Raw genomic sequence first — 12,050 nt, 5'->3', positions numbered from 1 at the left:
AGGTCCAAGAGTGCAATGTGGTGCTCCGCCACCACAGACATCTCTAATTGGTGGGAAAGAAAATGGAGAGCAAATGAAGAGTTCATTTATATATTCAGGGTGGAAGGACAATTATCACCTGAAGTTCTAAGATATAAAAGAGCCAATCGGTTTTCCATGTGCTTTTAATCACCTTTTCAAACTGTGCATGTTTTCTTGGGAATTTGAGGATGAAATAAGGGTTGAAGTGGAAACAGAATCCCTTAACTTTATCCTTAAAGTCTTTAAATCCCTGGGCTCAATTATTACAAACACATGCTGCGTGTACAGCTCCTTTTTTAAAACCACAAGCAGAAGCTGTAGTTCAAATTCTACCTTATGTCCCAAAGTTTAAAAAGATACCTGAACATGTCAGCTTTAATGTGATGGTATATATTGGGATTGAATATTGATAAATGATAATTAAATGGTTATGGTTGCAGAACAAGCAGGTAGTCATACACTGTGAAAACAAATGTTTTCCTCAAATTCAGCAAACTATTCCTATTGAAATGCATATTTTAAAAGGGAAATATGAGGTGAAGAAGTTGAGGGTAAATTTAAGGGGAAAATTAATGTCATATTCAACAGGTCAGCCCACTTGAAAAACATGACTCTTCAATTCCACCCTTCAGTAGATTCAAAGTGAGACGTCGTCTCACCAGGAAAAAATTGCCACGTTCAGTTTCAGTTCTGATCTATTTAGTCACTTTTTCTAACTCTGCATATTTAAGGGGAAATCTGAGGGTGAGATCAGGGTCAAAGAGGGAAGAGAACACCTTAAATCTATACATGAAAACTGTCTGAACCTCTCAAACCCCACAAATGCTTTGGTGGATCAATCAATAGAAATTCCTGTTGTGTAACATTCAAAAATAATAGGGCTTCATTTTAAATTCCAGCGCCCTCTCTAAGCTTTCCAACATGTTAGAAAAACACTAGGAAATATAAGAGGTACCTTGAGATCAGGTTCCAGTTTTCCTCTGCTTTAGTGTTGGTTTTCCTTAAATAGACAGATTTAAGAAAAGAAAATGCTGGATCCTGCGTTTCCCATCATGCAAGTTAACAGCATCAACTCCACAGTCTGAGTTATTAAAACAGGAGAATAAACAGCGACAACATCATCAGTGTTTTCTGAGATGTGACAAATCTCCTCTGGATCTACAGGGGACAGTTTTCCGAGGTCTCTGTGTGAAATCAAAGACGTATGCTCGAAAATTTTCCCTTTAAGGCACCTCAGGTGAATAGGGTAAAAAAAAAATGTAATGAATAGATATCAATATATCATGAAACTTTCACTAATGATTCCTTGTATTTGGACAACTATTTTTTTATTATAAGTGTTAAGTTTTTTTAGAGGATATAGAGGATATCTCTTTATCTCTCCATAGATCAGAAAATCAACAGCCACAGAAAAATCTATTTTCTGCAGGTTTTTAGTAATAAAATCTGATATAAAATAGGCTATAAATGACATTTGAACAAACTCCTCGGTAAAAACCTTCAGACTATACATACTAAAAAAACAGGAAGGTTTAGGTTTTACTGAAGAGGAGATTTCTGTCGTAATATGAGAAAACAGCCTTTAAAGATATGTGTAAAATTCCATATACTGATATTATGAACCACTATTTACAGACACAGTATCTGATAAAAGGAAGTGACGATGTGTGGAACAGTTAACACTGTGCAGGAGAGAAAGAGCTTCACAGCTTTATTGATACCTGGGATGACGTGGTGCAGACAATGATTGTGTTATTGCATGTTGCATCAGAAAATGCATAAAGCTCTGTCTCGTCTTATCCATTCTGTATCTGCATGTTCACCGTGCCTCAGTGCTTTCAGTGCAGTGTGCACAGTAACCAGGGCTGTGCCATCGCTTCAAATATCTAATTAATTTCTCCTATTCAATTCAGTCTGATGCTTTTGTTTTTAGCAAACTTTGACATCAAATGAAGACGTATAAGTTTGAACAAGGCTTTGCTGCACAGTGCCAGATTACGGTGATGGAAGGGTCTGCTGAAAGGTCAGCAGTTGAGGAGGTTAAGGGGAAGTTATAGTGTGAAGTTAAGTGATTTTGATCCCTAGCTGCTTAAAAAAGAACAAATGCACAGAAAATCTGCTCAGTTGCAGCTCTGCTCTGAATGCTAATATCTCGGCAGTGTGTGTGTGGCTGTATGTGTGTGGGTGTGTAAAGCAGATGCCATTCTGCTGATCTCAGTCCACATCCATCCGTCTACAAACCAAATCTTCCCGAGGGCCACCGGGACAAGCCGTCCTCCTCGCAGCCTTTTCCCTCCGCAGGTCAAGCGGCGTCCAAACTGTTTCATCTCGTCTCGCAGGTCGACCGACGCCTGACGAAGAACATCTGCCCGCCAAAAATTCACAAGCTGCCGCAGAAGCGACATCAACAGTCGGTTTGTTTCTGCTGCCACACAGTGTCATCGACAGTGTTGAATGTTGACGCATCTGTTGTGCTGTTGAGTTATCTGTGTTTCAACAAGTTTCCATGTGATCTTTAGGGATTTAAGCAACAACACTAGATTCAAATGTGGACTCAGGTGCAAATATGCATCCATAGAAACAATCTTTACCTATTAATGTATGTTATTCATATGTAAGTAGGATTTTTTTTTAATATTATTTTGTTACATGTCTTTGTTGAGAAAAAAACAATTTCAAAAAATGGTGTTAGACTACAACAGAATATATGTAAATCCATAAAAATATGTCATGACATAAAATTAAAAACACATAAAAACCAAGGTATAATTTAAAATTACACAGATAAACAATAATATGACAAGTAAAACATCAATGTGACAACACATAGGATAAAATATGTAAAAGAAACTTCAAAGAAAATGTAGAAAAAATTGAGAATATATATTAAAAATAAATATTTAATAGACAAAATGTAGTATATATGTAGACAGTAATTTAAGAAATAGATTAATAGATAAAATGGGGTAAAATGTGTAAATTATAATAAAAATTAGAATATATTGTAAGTAAAAGACATGTAAGTAAATATTATTTTTTAAAGAAAAATAATATTTAAAAAAAATAGTTCCAAACTGAATAGAAATATTAAACCAACTTAAACCAAACCTAAAGGAAATTGCAGTAGATTTGTTTTCATCAGATGAGCACTTTGACCCTGATCCAGTGTATCTGATAAAACCTTATATTCATCTGATTTTCCAAAAACACTGAGATGTTTTTGAAATGAGCTCTAAAAGAGTGTTTGCAGCAGCAGAACAAAGACAAGTTTGAAAAGGTTTAAAGGTTGTGTGGACTGAGTGGAAAGTACATCTCGTTACGACTCGAACTGCGAGCGATCCCTCGTTTGGAGAAACAAGTGTGCAGAAGGTTTAAAGGTTGCATACATTTAGCAGAAATGCAGGGAAACCATTTGGCTTCTTTGGAAAAGTACAGTCAATATTGTGTGAGGCTTTAATGGTCAAACATATGCATATTTTCAGCTCCAGTCTTCCTGCTTTGATAAAGCTCAAATACATTCTGTATCATCTATCAAACACAGGGAGGGGAGGGGGGCGGCAGGGAGCTGAGGAGGGGAGACTGGAGAACAGAAGTTAGGTTTCTCCACGGTACCGAGCACTTATTTTATTGACGTGGGAAGACACAGGAAACGAGCTGCTTTCACTCTTGCATGTCGAGTCCTTCTGTTGGCGCGTGAATCCAAAACAATTTCAGATTTTGAGAAATACGGGGGCAGCTGGCGTTCCCACAGCCGTGCCGGAATTAGCCGTTTACGCGCTGCAACCCTATCTGCTCTGCACCTGGGCGGCGAGCATGCAGGCCTGCACCTTTGACTTGGGCAACACAGGCCACCACTGCAGTCTGTGTGTGAGAGAGAGAGGGAGAGAGAGGGAGAGAGAGGGAGGGGGAGATTACACAGTATGAGTGTCAGTGCATGAGGAAAAAGTGACTGTGTGCAATGCTTCGTGTTTCCTGCATGTTTGAGATTTTCTTTCCATTAGCTGGAGGTTTGATTACTGTCATTTAGTGTCAGTTTCATAAACATCATGTTATAATTCTTCATATGAATATGACATATGACAAAAAGAGAATATATAGTATGAAATAGTAGAAACAGGTTTTCCTCCCCCCACAACAAGAGTTAAACAGACGGGTTAAAGTTTAATCTATGTTAACCTAAATTCACTGACCGAACCTAAACCTTTCCACAGCTTTCAACCACATGTCACAGTCTTCATCAGCAGATGGAGTTGGCTCAGTTGTCATCGTGTGACCTAAATAGAGTTTTTAATTTCAAAGTTTTAAGTTTTTATCACTGTTTTTTTTCTTTTTTCAGCAGTTGAAAGCTGCAAAACTACAAATACAAGTCATTAAGTCATTTTCTTTAAAATGGTGTCACAAGTTTAGAGAAGAAACTTCCACAGACCTTTCACAGGAGTCGGATACAGACACAGAGGAGTGCTGACCTGTCACCGTCTGGTTCTCGGTCCTTTCACCTTTCAAGATTTAAAAAGGAACAAAAGCAAAAGAAGATGATGTGGCTGTTCTTGACTGGAACCACGAGACACATAATGTGTGACCTTTATTCCTATAATTGTAAACAGGCAGTGTCTTATAAACAGCTGTCAAAAATTTAACAAGTTATAGCAAAAGTGACAACATACAGAATACAACAGGGTAAAAAAATATCAGTATTAGAGTTTGGCAGATTTTAGCTCCATTTAGAAAAGACAGGAGCAGTTCTACTTTAGTGTTTGCACTAGTTACAGTAGTGATTAGGGAAAGATTAAAGATTAATGTTTCTAAAATTAAGAAAATAAATATATCAAATCGTCCTTTACCTGATAATGAATCGAATCATTGCTGCACCTGAAAGAGGAATACTGTCTTGTTTATTGTGTAGATTCAAAAATGATTAGAAATACTGTGAATCTTGAGCAGTCTTGTGTTACTGTGGAGGATCCTCCCAGACTGCAGCTTCACTGGAAGTCTGTAAAACCTGCAGTGAATGAATGTTTCATTAGCAGGACTTCACTAGTTTGGTTTTTAGTGGAGCGGCTTCGTGTCGTAAATGTCATTTCAGAGGTTTCCGGGTTCACTATCGGTGACTTGCTGAAAAGAATCTGTATTGGACTTTGCTGGAGCCCGTATCGGTGGGGCGACGGCGTGAAAGCCAGGCGTGGTAAACAGCGGTGAGGAGGGAACATGTTGTCGCTCGTGTTGAACATCTGACCTGGCTGGAACCTGCGGCGAGCGGCACAGCTGAACAGGAGGCCGTCTGGATGGGAGAGGAAGGGGGGAGGGAGGTGGAGGGGGTGGAGGAGGAGGAGGGAGGGAGGCTTGGCTGTACATGCTTGGCTACTTGCCCCGGTCCCATTGACCAGACAGCTGAACTAGCGAGTGAGGGAGGGAGGGAGGGAGAGAGAGAGAGGGAGGAAATGGATGGAGCTTCTGTTTTTTACACATTACAAAGTAATAATCTGTACAGTTAACTATCAGTTAACCTCCGTCTTTGTTGGTCAGCGCCGAGGTGTGTATACATCTCCTTCCCTAAAGAGCACCTTCCACTCAACAGCTGTGAGGTTTCTCCTCTGTGGAGGGAAACAAATCTGGATGTTTCCTGTTGATTCCAACAACTTGTCTCGACTGAATGCGACACCCTTGTGTCGTATCTGAAAACTGATTCAAACCAAATTTATCATAAGAATAACAATCTGTTCCACGACCCACAGCCTACAACTCTGTCTGTATGTCTAAAAACTTAACACTGTATTTTCCCAGAATGCAGAGTTGTAAAATAAAATCTAGCAGTGGCACATTAAACCTCAGAACACGGTAAACAACATGTGTGCAGACGCTGCAGGATTAGCAGCTAACGCTTCTTCTGACCCTGTTCTCCAGAAAGGACATTTATTTAGTGCTCAGGCAGAGGGGGTCTTCGTCACTGATGGATCACTGTTGTTTTTGTGTCAGATCATGGCCTGTACATCTAGATGCTGGATGTGTCGAGTCGTCTGGGAGGGAGAGACAGAGACAGTTTGTGTGTTTGTGCTTCTGTGTGTGTATGCTGATGTGCATTTTGTGCACTTCTTAATCTGTAATATCTGTATCCGTGTTTACATATGTGCTTATCAAATTCCCAACACCATGGATCATTTGCAGTATTTAGTCTTTGCCTTGCGATTTAGCTGCTTCATATATCCAGATTTAGTTGAAGAAGAGTGAATTATATCAGTTTCATTCAGTACACTTGTGTGTAGTTGTGTGTCCGTGCGCGTGTGCGTACAGTGCGTCCATACTCTGGTGGGTGTACACAGCGTGAGCACGTGTGCGTGTTGTCTATGTCCTCGTCTGTGACTGTCAGAGTGTCCGCATGTGACTGTCTCTGCTGTGTCCCAGCAGGGGGGGAGCGCGGTTTACCCCGCCCACCCGGTGCCAGTTCCAGCCAATCAGGTGCTAATGTGCGGGAACAGGAGAGGGCTGCGCTGACAGATGGCGAGCTGACCTGGAAAACCTGCCCCCTTTTCAGGGTTCAGCAGTCGGCAGATGACAGGTATTATTTCATAACCCAAAGACACACACACACACACACACACACACACACACTTGTGCAATCAGTTTGAATCATTAACTAGTTGCTGAGTGATTCCTGTTGAGTTTTCTTTGCATTTATCAGTGAATTTATTTATTTTTTGGACATTTTTACATCAGATTTTAGTCTTTTAGATCTAAACATCTCATGTTATGATTTACTGACATTTTTAATGGGATTCTTTTGTCATGATTTCGAAAACAATGTGTTCATGATTTCATATATGTCAACTACCTTTTTGGAGTCAAATGTAAAAGAACAGTATGTTTTCTGCTCATTTAAGACTTTAGTAAGTATTCAAATTTCAAAAGTATTATTTTTTTAAGCCTAGTGGACCCTGTACCTGCTTTACACAGTTTAACTCTATTTATATGAATTATTCACGTCCTGTTTGCCACACGTTTTAATTTAAGGTTCCAAAAATCTTTAAAAAGTTTTTTATTTTGGTTTAATTCAGATTCATTTTACCTGAATTCAAGCACAGCAAACACACACACACAGCATACACACATTACACACTATACTAGCTAACAGTATACATAATTTCACACTTGGCCATCGACACACACGCACAGACCCACATTTATCTGAGGCTCCAACCAGCCATGTAACTGTGATGTCAGGGCAAATCTGTCTGGCAGAAAGTGCTTTTCGATGAAGTCATTCATAAATTTTAATACAACATGTCAGCGAACATGATGTATAGACTGGCTGCTCATTCATATTTCAAACACTCTGCCGTTGAGAAAACAGCAGCGTGGTACCTTGCTCTACCTTAAAGTGCTGTGTGGTTACGGCTGTCAGAGTCTGAGCAGACTGTGTTGTACTTTAGATTTTTAGGTACAGGGATTTTATCACCAATCTGCTGCCAACCATATCTGCACAGCTCGCTGACATCTAACCTCCAATAGATGAAGAAAAACCAACACATAATGTGGATGCAGCCTCGGCACAGTCCTGCAGGAAATGTGCGTTTGTCAGGGACTATTTTCAGCGGTGGATTATTACGTTTTGGCTGCTGTAGTGAGTGTTCCCAGCAGCAGGGTGGTGAATGTGGAACATGGTCACGATAGTGAAGGAACCTGCCTCACTGAGGTGTTTTTAACAGCTTTTGGACAATAATGGAGAAAAAGATTTTCAGTTTTCAACCAAAAAAGTGCAGATGGATACTATAGATGAAAGATCTGAAACATTGAGTGTTTAGGGTCAAAAGGAGAAATGGGAGCAAGACAAAAAAATATTCACTGTGTGATGCTGCTCTGAACGGCTGAGATTCATATCGAATTCCCTTTCACATAACTCCGCCTGGTGCTCGCCGCGCTGAGTCGAAGGTGGCCGATATCTGATTTTCCCAACCTAAGACTCTCGCCTTGTATGAAAATGAGACACATTACCGGTCCATTAATTGATCTGGGCGCTGCTTTGAAATGTGGACCTCCCTGAGAATCAGGAATTAGGGCTGACTCCAGGGCCAATTAGGTGAGTCTTTGCCACGTCTCCCCCGGCTCCTGCAACGCATCTCAATCAGTCCGGCCCGTCCGCAGGTGAAATGCCAGACGGAGTCGCCGGGCGCTGTTGTGAATGCTAAAGGCAGGTTGGGCGGTAATGCTATTCACATCCAAATCATGCCATGCATACAGCACGGGGGGCAGAGGCTAATAGTCCGTCATTTTCTGGTTTTATCTTTCATATTTATTCCTGCAGCTGCTGCTGAACCTCAGTGTCTGGTCAGAAACAGCTTCTTCACTCTGTATGTGATGTCACTGTTCACCTTCCCGCCTGTAACAGAGGCAGCACGTCTGTGAGGAGCAGGAAGCTGAGGTGGGGAGGTAGTTATCCTTCAGGGAGGTGTAAGGACAAGCCAAAGCTTTGGTTGGAGTTATGTGAGATTTCACTGGTTCCTGCGGGGGAATTCCTCACTTTTGTGTCTTGCGCAGGGAGGTCAGAGGTCAAGGGGAAAAATTCACTGTCTGAATCTGAAGTTGAAGCTCTATTGAGAGCTTTCATATATTGGTGATCACTGTAGTGATGACATTGTGTCTTAATCCAAACTGTTTGCCAGTGAAGTTAGAGCGATATCAGCCAGGAACCTCTTCATCCCCACTGAGGTCGGTCAGTTACATCAAATTCACGGCTGAAGCTACCTGAAGGTTTGGCAGTTAAAATCCTAGGTCCTTGTATCCACATGCCAGAGTGCTCTTGAGCAGAATATAAATCATTTTTTATAGAAGCATCTGCCACATCAGTGCGATGCATCATTTTTCTTTGTAGCCAAGCATTTCGAACTGTGTTTTAAACTCTAGTCAAGTTCCCAGTGTTTCTAAAGACATCATGTATGTCAGGTTCAATTTTCAACTAGTACTGAGACACTTGAAATCAGTCTTTAATTTTTACTTGGTGTAAAGAGCTGGAACAAAACAATGCAGCAGGAAGAAATGAGATGATTTTAACAATCCTAAAATATACTTAAAAGTTACTTAAAGGTCAGTAATCACATTCTGAATCGCTTTTATTTGCCAAGTATGTTTAATTTGACTCTGTGTGGGACTGCAAAAGATGCTGAAGTAAATACAACAACTCAGATGGTTATGGGTCAGATTTATCTCCAAATGAGTTTTCGAGTTTTCAGTGCGATGAAGTAAAACAGACAGACCACCTCATATATATCCCTGCAATTATACTGCAACCTTCTCTCATGAAAATCTGACCCGCAAAAATAACTATAAACCCAAAGTAAGTAAAGGCCAGCAACAAAACAAGAAGTACTAAAGTCATTATTGAGTTAAATATATTAAAATTATCATTTTTAATATCATTTTTATTGTTTTAAACTAAACTGTGCTCAGTTACAAAAGTGAGCCAAGATAAATTTGCGCTGCTAATGGGCTCGATAACAAAATTAGGGTGTAAAATTAAAGCAGTAAATAGAATAATATTTTAAAGAATTGAACTGAACTGAACTGACTGATATAAAAAATAAAATCTTTATTCACAGCTTCTCTGTTTTTAGAAAGTTCTCACTGTGCCTATATCAGCTCTAATTATGACTCCCTGTCTGTCACATTTGAGCCATATAATCCCGGGGTGCTCACTGGCTGACCATTCGCTGTGTTCAGATGTGTCCTGCCACTCTAAACCCTGTTGTAATCCCGCGTTCAACCAGCGTGAGCCTTAATTGAAATAATCCCTGCCGATGAGCGGGGCGGCGCTGCACAGACCCGCAGCCCGAGCCAGTTTCATGATGGGTCCAGTTTAACCCACTGTGTGACTCTGACCTTTCCCTCGCTGCTCGCTGGGACCATCTGAACCCGTCCCAGTAAGGACATCTGGTCGGATACTGGGGAGGTCGTTTGATCCGCCTGGCTGGTCCCAGAGGCCTTTCAGACCCTCGTAGACTTACAGTACAACGCTGAGTGCTGCTGGGGGGGGCACGTGGCAGCAGTTTAACATCAGTGTAGGAGAGAGGGAGAATTTTCTAGTTTTGAATTAGCAAATATCATTTACATGGGTTATGACTAAACATTTTAAAGATACAGTGCTTCAGAGGGGTCACTCCCCCTAAAAATTAAAAAAACTAAATAAACAAAAGTGAACTTCCTGTAACAAAACAACAGTCAGTAATGTTGTGGATGATCATTTCAACTCTAGATTTGAGTTGAGATTTCTCTCCTGGTAACTGAATAAATCCACCCCAGGTACAAATTATCACAGTTTTCATCTCCATCATTTCCATAATATTTTTAAATGTATACTTGATTTTAGTGCTGCGCCTGCAGAGTGCATCCGGTACGACAGTTGTTGTACCTGTGAATGTTTGTTCATATGTTTTGTGCTATTTTGAAGAATTGATTTATTATATTTTAAAGATATTATTTAAAAAATGTGTAAACCTGCATTCACATATGTAAAAATTAGGACCAGTGGAAAAATGAGTAGACTCACAGCACAGTTAAGACAAAACAGATGAAGATAAATGATTTTCACATGTGTGACGTCCTGGACAATACTAAATATACTCCTGTGTAGGAGACCTGTGAGGCAACGGCATGGAAAACTACATGAGAATATTGTATTTATAATAAATATAATTTATTTGTAATTGAGATAAAAAACATTGAGATTAGAAGTGACATTAAAACTGTGTCTGAAAAACCTCCAGTGACCCGACTCTGAAGGTTTTAAAGACAGAATCTTAAGATAATAAACTGTTAGACACCACAAGTAAAACCTACACATTGTCTGTTTCCAAGACTTTAAACATACCCACTGTGTTTAAACAGCTCTGTTTATAATGCATCACCTCTGAATTATTATCCACTGTGTGTTCTCCTCTAATGAATGTGTTTCTCTCTGTATTTAGTTATTCTGCGTCTGAATGGGTCCGTCTCTGCCTCTTTTTCCTGCCACTGTATCTAAAACAGTGCATTAACATCTGCAGCCCATTTAGTGCTGCTGACACCAGGCTAATAACAGTGTGTGTGTGTGTGTGTGTGTGTGTGTGTGTGTGTGTGTGTGTGTGTGTGTGTGTGTGTGTAGTTTAAGCACCAGCCAACAAGCACAGCTGAAAGGTGTCACCAAGGCTCCTACGCCTCCTCTAACAGTTACTGATTCAGGGGGCGCTTGTTGTTTTTTTTTTTTCTTCTTCTTCATCTCTTTCTGTTTTTTGTGCGGCCTCAACCTGCCGGCTTTAAAGGAACATTCAACACAAACGCTTCGCGTCCTCAACATCCAGCTTCCACGTTATCAGAAGTAATCACAGGCCTCAGAATGTCGACGTCGCCGCCACCTGAGGGACTAGTTTGTCGTATCTGTAGGTGAAACAGGAGTGACAGAGCTGATTGACAAAGAGTGAGTGTTAAAAACAAAAATAAAACACATGTAACGCAGTGTCCACACCCCTCACGTATTCTTCCGCTCTCTTTCTCTGCATTGTTATTTGTCCATTTGAAATTATTGATCTTTTACAAATATTTTTCAAGGTATCTTAATTACCCGCAAAAGAAGCGGCGCCTTGGCCGGCGGACAACACAAATAAGTTAATTTGCATTTCTGTGTTGTGAGTGTTTTGGCAGCCGTCGTGCCGGTCCAGATTGTAACCCCTATTTCTGCCTCCAAAAACCTGCCTTGGAGGAGCGTCCACGGAGGGATTAGGGATTTAGTGGGGAAGGTAAGTGTGACTACAAGCTTTGGCTCGCCATCTGCTCCCCAGCAGAGTTGAGGCCAACCTGTGCAGCCTGCAGCAAAGACCTGGGCACTGTGCTAACTCTGGCTCGAGCCAACCTGGCGCCCGCGGCCCCAATCACCAACAGTCTGCTGATTAGTTGTAAGAAGCACTCCATATGTAGCAAAGTTTTTTTTCCTCCTCTCTTTCTGTCTGTCTCCTTCCCTTCCTTCCTCTCCTCCTTATATTCTCTCGCCGCATTAAATAAATATGGAC

General features: G+C 40.7%; 2 long non-coding RNA genes across 7 annotated transcripts in view; one reads left to right on the top strand and one right to left on the bottom strand.

Moving 5' to 3' along the window:
* The window catches only part of LOC139609787 (uncharacterized), a 207,458-nt gene that overhangs the window by 161,263 nt on the left and 34,145 nt on the right, over positions 1 to 12,050 (top strand). For 5 of the 6 annotated variants that reach the window (XR_011685357.1, XR_011685359.1, XR_011685360.1 and 2 more), the window contains one exon: positions 6,421 to 6,574. This is a non-coding gene — a long non-coding RNA (uncharacterized lncRNA). The remainder of the gene's footprint in view (positions 1 to 6,420; positions 6,575 to 12,050) is intronic. The other variant, XR_011685358.1, reaches the window with a different exon arrangement.
* Positions 3,452 to 5,270, bottom strand: LOC139609800 (uncharacterized). The gene is made up of 4 exons (XR_011685364.1): positions 4,863 to 5,270; positions 4,448 to 4,517; positions 4,212 to 4,295; positions 3,452 to 3,882 (listed from the first exon to the last, which is right to left on the bottom strand). It is a non-coding gene; the product is annotated as an uncharacterized lncRNA (long non-coding RNA).

Source organism: Trachinotus anak, unplaced genomic scaffold, assembly GCF_046630095.1.
Source record: "Trachinotus anak isolate AG129_WGS33_773 ecotype Australia unplaced genomic scaffold, CSIRO_AGI_Tana_v1 ptg000026l, whole genome shotgun sequence".
Classification (NCBI taxonomy): domain Eukaryota; kingdom Metazoa; phylum Chordata; class Actinopteri; order Carangiformes; family Carangidae; genus Trachinotus; species Trachinotus anak.
The sequence above is the reverse complement of the archived record's forward strand: the minus strand, read 5'-3'. Positions and strand labels throughout refer to the sequence as shown.